We start from the raw sequence: 6,197 nt of genomic DNA, 5'->3' as shown, positions 1-6,197 counted from the left end.
TTTATGAAAAATAAAAACACAATGTGAACCAGTGCTGGAGGTCACCAGTGTAACCAGGTAACCAGGTGACCAGGTAACCAGGACCTGGTCTTATCCAGATGACACTGGTCATGTTGGGAGTCTCCAGGCTCCTGGTACTAACCCAGACACAACCACAGAGGACTGGATGAAGATCTAGAGATGCTCAGTAAAATGTGACACATTTGATAAATGACATGAATGATAATTTCTTATTTTAAGTGTTCAACATGCTTATTTCTAGATTTAATAATCTGAATTTCCCTCAGATTTACTGTTTGATCTGGTTTTAGATCTTCTTCTTGTTGTAAATAGTGACTCCTTGTGTCAGAACTAGACCTTATAAATCTGGATGTGAATTAATTTAAATGTGTTTAAAGTTGACTTGTTGAATAGGTGTCAGCTGTAGTTTGGTGTGGGTCAGAAGTCTCCAGCATGGCGTCACTAAGTGACTCTGGGAAGCTTCAGTCATTGACACCAGCTGCTGTTAACACACTGAACACGTCTCAGGACTGTTTCAGGTTGTGCAGCATTCTGCTGAGTGAAACCAGCTCAGGTGTGTTTTTGTGTTCAATAGTTGAGCTACAGAACACAGAAGGCACTAACGTTTGCTGAGACAGACAATTATAAAAGTAAAATCAGTATTTGATTCATTGGGAATCCCAACATGTTTCACATATCAGAGTTCTGACTTATTCAAACCTAGTTGTTATAAGTCTGCATGCACCAACATAAAATCAGTTCAGATACCAGACACCAGATAAAGAAGGAGGGATCATCTGCATGTAAACATACTCTTGAATCATGGCAATAAATAAAACCATCCCACAGAAAGAAGAAAATCTGCTTGGAGAGATTATCTGTCTGTCACAGCTGAAGCAGCAGCCACGTTTCTGTAGACTGTGGAAACAGAAAACACGTATCATGTTCTGTAATGTTGAGCTACAGAAACCCAAAACTATTTAAAATGTATTTATTTATTTATTCCTTTTAATGCTCCAGAAACAGCCTGAGTCATTTCCCTCCACAGGTCAGATTTACAGGTTAGACCGGAGGAAATACTAGAACACAGCAGCTCAGATTACAGACAATGATTAGAAATGTGTGTGTGTGTGTGTGTGTGTGTGTGTGTGTGTGTTAACATCTATGTGAGCGTAACAGAGAGAGAGAGAGAGAAGAAAAGAAAAGAAAGAAGAAGATAAATAGAAGTCAGAGTGTTTGTTCTTTAGGTCTCCAGTAGAGTAGAAGCCAGTATTTTAACCTTTAATCGTGTCTGTAACAGACCACACACACACACACTGTGGTTAGCTCCACTAAGCTACGACAGCTAACATGCTAACAGCCCTCTAGCTATTCTTGCATTGGGAAGAATGATCAAAGCCACTGATTGTATCATAGAGCTGGAGCAAATAGAACAAATATGGGAGATTTGATTCAGCAGCTGAGAGCCTCAGATCATTGATTATTGATCATTGCCTCCAATGCAACAAGGCCTTTGATTGAATTATTGTTTAAAACATAATTTCTATGATATTAAACATAGAAAGTTAAAGTCAGTCCTGGTCATTTAACTTGTAGTTGGATAATATTCCAGTAATGTGACTGTACTTCTACTGAAGTACAGATTTCCTCTACTGGACTCAACAGTCAATAACTGACAACAGATTCAACAGATTCAACATATTCAGCATCTCTCTTGTGTTTCTAACTCGTCAGTGAGGATTTCCCGTCTTTCACTCGTTTCCTTCCTTCTGTCTCTTCTGCAGCTGCTTGACCGCATTTTAAATCTCCTTCCTGCTTCTGACCACCATTGTTTTACACACACCATCATCCAAGTGTCCTATTGTTGATCATCATACATTCATGATAGGGTTGTTGTCCAAATACCTGCACGATTATCACGGACAATAGAAATCTATAGACATTTTTAAATCTGTGATATTCATCTTTAACTATGTAGTCAAATATGCATTTTACTTTTTACTTTTGATTAAAAAAAATACACTAATAAATTGACTGTATGGAGGTATAAATGTTTATTATTATGTAAATATTGTGGATATCTTCAATACAGTGATATCCCTCGTGAAAAACTTTCAAACATTTTTTGACATAAAATGCAACACAGTGAAAACATGAAATGATCACATGTCATATACATGGTGATGAACTGTCTCTGACTCTTCTCAGTTTATTTTGGTGTCGAGCTCTCACTTCCCTTTAAAACGGCTTCGTTGGACAGTTTGTGGTGACGAGGAAGTCAAACTAGCTGCAGAGTCTCTTCACTGAGTTGCTCAACAGAAATAAAGTCATAATAGAAATCAGGCAGGTGTGAACACAAGGAGCTGCTGTGTATGAAGTGCAGAAGAAGAAGAGGGTGTAGCCGACCTTTAGAGGAAACATAAAGCTCTAAAGGAGAATATGAGAAGGAAGTGGTTCATCCCCTCCTCCTCTGTTATTCCTCCTCTGCACCATGTTTCTGCTCTGTCGTCTGTTTGAACTATTGTTTAGTTCTCCAGTCCAGAACCAGAGCAGAGCTGCTCTCTGTGAACATGATGGATAGTTGGAGATGTTTAGGAAAGCTGGCACCGCGGGGGAGGACAGGTTCCTGTTTATCTCAGCTTCCTCTCTAACTACGGGACTCTCTGCTGCCACTTCAAACAGATCCTGCCTTTCTTCTAAACGTTTGTCCACGTTTCATTGAGGAAAGCTCAACAGAATATTCTCCAGGCGTTAGAGAAAGTGTTTCTGGGTGGCTGGGTCACATGGTCTGCTGGCTGTTAGCATCTGATGAATGTAACGGCTAATCATTACCTGCTGACTCTGAGGACACAAGAGGCTTTCACTGTTAGATATTATAGATATAGATTATTATAGACACAAGAGGCTTTGACTGTTTTAGAGCCGATATTATAGATATAGATTATTATAGACAGAAGAGTCTTTGACTGTTTTACAGCCGATATTATAGATATAGATTATTATAGACAGAAAGTCACCAAACGTTTCTTCTCTGGCTCTGTCAGGAGGTTAGGGTCCTCTCTCTCTTCCTCTGGTTTTTCCTGCTTATACTTAGGAAGACTCTCACTGCACTGCTTTCAAAAGTAAACTAAAAATGTTGGGATTGGATGGATGGATGGATGGATGGATGGATGGATGTGTGGATGATGGATGGATGGAAGGATGAATGATGGATGGATGGATGTGTGGATGATGGATGGATGGAAGGATGAATGATGGATGGATGGATGTGTGGATGATGGATGGATGATGGATGGATGTGTGGATGATGGATGGATGGATGGATGGATGGATGTGTGGATGATGGATGGATGGATGGATGGATGGATGTGTGGATGATGGATGGATGATGGATGGATGTGTGGATGATGGATGAATGATGGATGGATGTGTGGATGGAAGGATGAATGATGGATGGATGATGGATGGATGTGTGGATGATGGATGGATGATGGATGGATGTGTGGATGATGGATGAATGATGGATAGATGATGGATGGATGGATGGGTGATGGATGATGGATGGATGATGGATGGATGGATGGATGATTGATGGATGGATGATGGATGAATGATGGATGGATGATGGATGGATGGATGGATGAATGATGGATGGATGATGGATGAATGATGGATGGATGGATGATGGATGATGGATGGATGTGTGGATGATGGATGGATGTGTGGATGATGGATGGATGATGGATGGATGAATGATGGATGAATGATGGATGGATGGATGATGGATGGATGGATGGATGATGGATGGATGGATGTGTGGATGATGGATGGATGATGGATGGATGATGGATGAATGATGGATGGATGGATGGATGGATGGATGGATGTGTACACATGTTTCAGCCTTTAAGACCTTTGTCTCCAAAAAAAATTAAGGAAAACTTTTTTTTTCTTTTGGTGTTTTCCTTTCTAATCTTCCTCCAAGAACTTGAAAACAAGTTGACTCCCTCACAGTTCATGACTCAGATAAGACAGTTTGTGTTTTTAAACTGTTTTAACTGACTGGACCTGACAGACAATGTGAAATGTTTCAGCTGTTTCAGTCCTCCACGCTGTCTGTCCAGTCCGTGGTGTATTTCTGGTCTCTGAAGGCTCTCAGATAATGTCTGGTGGGTCTGGTTGTATGGTTTGTGTGGACGTGACCCTACAGCAGCGCTGTATACTTATAGAGTGAGGAGAAAGAGGAAGTGGTCACTCCTTTGTTGGACGGTCGGTCCATGTTACTGGACGTCGGATCAGAGTCCCTACAGGACATCCAGCTCCCAGCCTTGATCTCGTTCCTACTTCCTGTGATTTCCACTGGCTGAAGTCTTTCATTATACTCTTTTTCTTCCTGGAGGCCAGTGAGCTGCAGCTATGCATTACTGTAACCACAGGATATGTTGGTTGTGTTTACTATGCATTGTGTTTCTGTGGATGGGACGATGGGACCCGACCAGCACCGACGCACGCAAGACTTTAGCTTCAACAACAGCTTTGGTTTGGCTGTTTTCCTGGTGACATCACTGGTTTCTTTTTAAAGGAGCGTCTGTGAAGCTGCTGTGTTCTCAGACAGGAAACTTCCTGCACGTCCAACACTTTATAGCCGTTTCCTACGGCGGCCCTGAAGACCAAATCACAACAACAAATCAGAAAACACAACAGAACATAAGACACGATTGTGTTTTTTTATTTGTTGTTGTGTTTTCTGATTCAGGGCCGCCATACTTTCCGTTCCAACAATCTTACCCACTTAAACAGTTTTTATTTAAGTTACTGATCATATTTTGTTACTTCTGAACCACTTTTTCCAAAGCAGGTCGTCTCCTGACTGTCTTCGTGCTGTGTTTTCTTTGTGGGTGAGACATTTTTATAAGACCTCTGGGGCTCCTTTTGTCCCACGCACACTGGGAGCTTCCTCTCCCTTTTCCTTTTGAAAATAATTTGGAGGTTGCAAGTAAACTAAACCTAACATTTGAATCTCCCCTCTCTCATTACAGAGCTTCCACCGCCACTAGAGCGGCTGACACCCATCAGACTGCTGCTCTTCATCCCAACAGGAACAATAACTGGAGCTGGGATCACTATATGGATATCGCTTCAACTGATTACTAACAATGAACACATATTAATAGTAAGACATTAAAGAAAATTATCCTCAAGCTTCCACGTGCTGTTTCCTTAAAGGCCGAAAGGGCAAATATACTTTAGTCTGATCCATTAGATAGATTAGGTTTTGTTCAGACAAAGGAAAGTTTCCTTTGTCTGAACAAAAGAAACTTAAGGATAATGCCTTTGTTTACCTCAGTACTGCTTTATTTCAGGCTATTACTGCATTTTCTCTTTGGTTATTGGTTAGTATTTTCATTCCTGTTAAAGAATTAATTTCAATGTATTTATTTTCCAATAATTTCTCCTTGTTGAAAAGTATGTTTATGATGTTAAGCATGTATAATGTTAACACTTCTCAAAATCTCAGTTGGCATATCAGTATTAAAGCATTGACTCACATTCACGTTAATATTTATTTGACTTACTGATACACACTATTGTACAGATGAAATGTAACACTACCAAGAGCAGAAACAGTGTAGTGCTGCTGAATCAGAGGTCAGAGGAGAGGAAAGAGAGGGAGAGGCACATTTCACACACATGGTTCTAGTTAGTGAGTCCCATTAAGGACAATGTGGTCTGGAAGAAACTTTACAATTCACAGTCTCAGGGCATTTTTAAGACACTTCTGCCCACCACTGAAAGATCACTTTCAGTCATATAATATACAATATACAAAAAATACTGTGCAACTGAAATATACACAAGAGAACAACAATGAAAAACTGGAATGGTGACAAATGGAAGTCGATAGTGGTTTGAAATGAAATGAATAATATAAAGAGCAACAGAGAGCAGAGAGCTGTAAAAATGGGTTATTAATTAGTGGTGAAATCTGGGACACCTGGCTGGTCGCCATGTAGAGTAAACACTTCAGCTTTGTGCTACATTCAACCTCTGGGCCTGAAAAGTGAAGCCAATGGGGAAGTGACTTAAAGCTACATTCTATCTAAAGGCCAGCAGGGGGCGACTCCACTGGCAGCAGAAAGAAGTCTGTTTGTGTGAAGATCGAAAGAAAAATGACCCAACTTCTGTTGGATTTATTA

This window comes from Centropristis striata, chromosome 21 (assembly GCF_030273125.1).
Source record: "Centropristis striata isolate RG_2023a ecotype Rhode Island chromosome 21, C.striata_1.0, whole genome shotgun sequence".
In the NCBI taxonomy this organism is placed as follows: Eukaryota; Metazoa; Chordata; class Actinopteri; order Perciformes; family Serranidae; genus Centropristis; species Centropristis striata.
The sequence above is the reverse complement of the archived record's forward strand: the minus strand, read 5'-3'. Positions refer to the sequence as shown.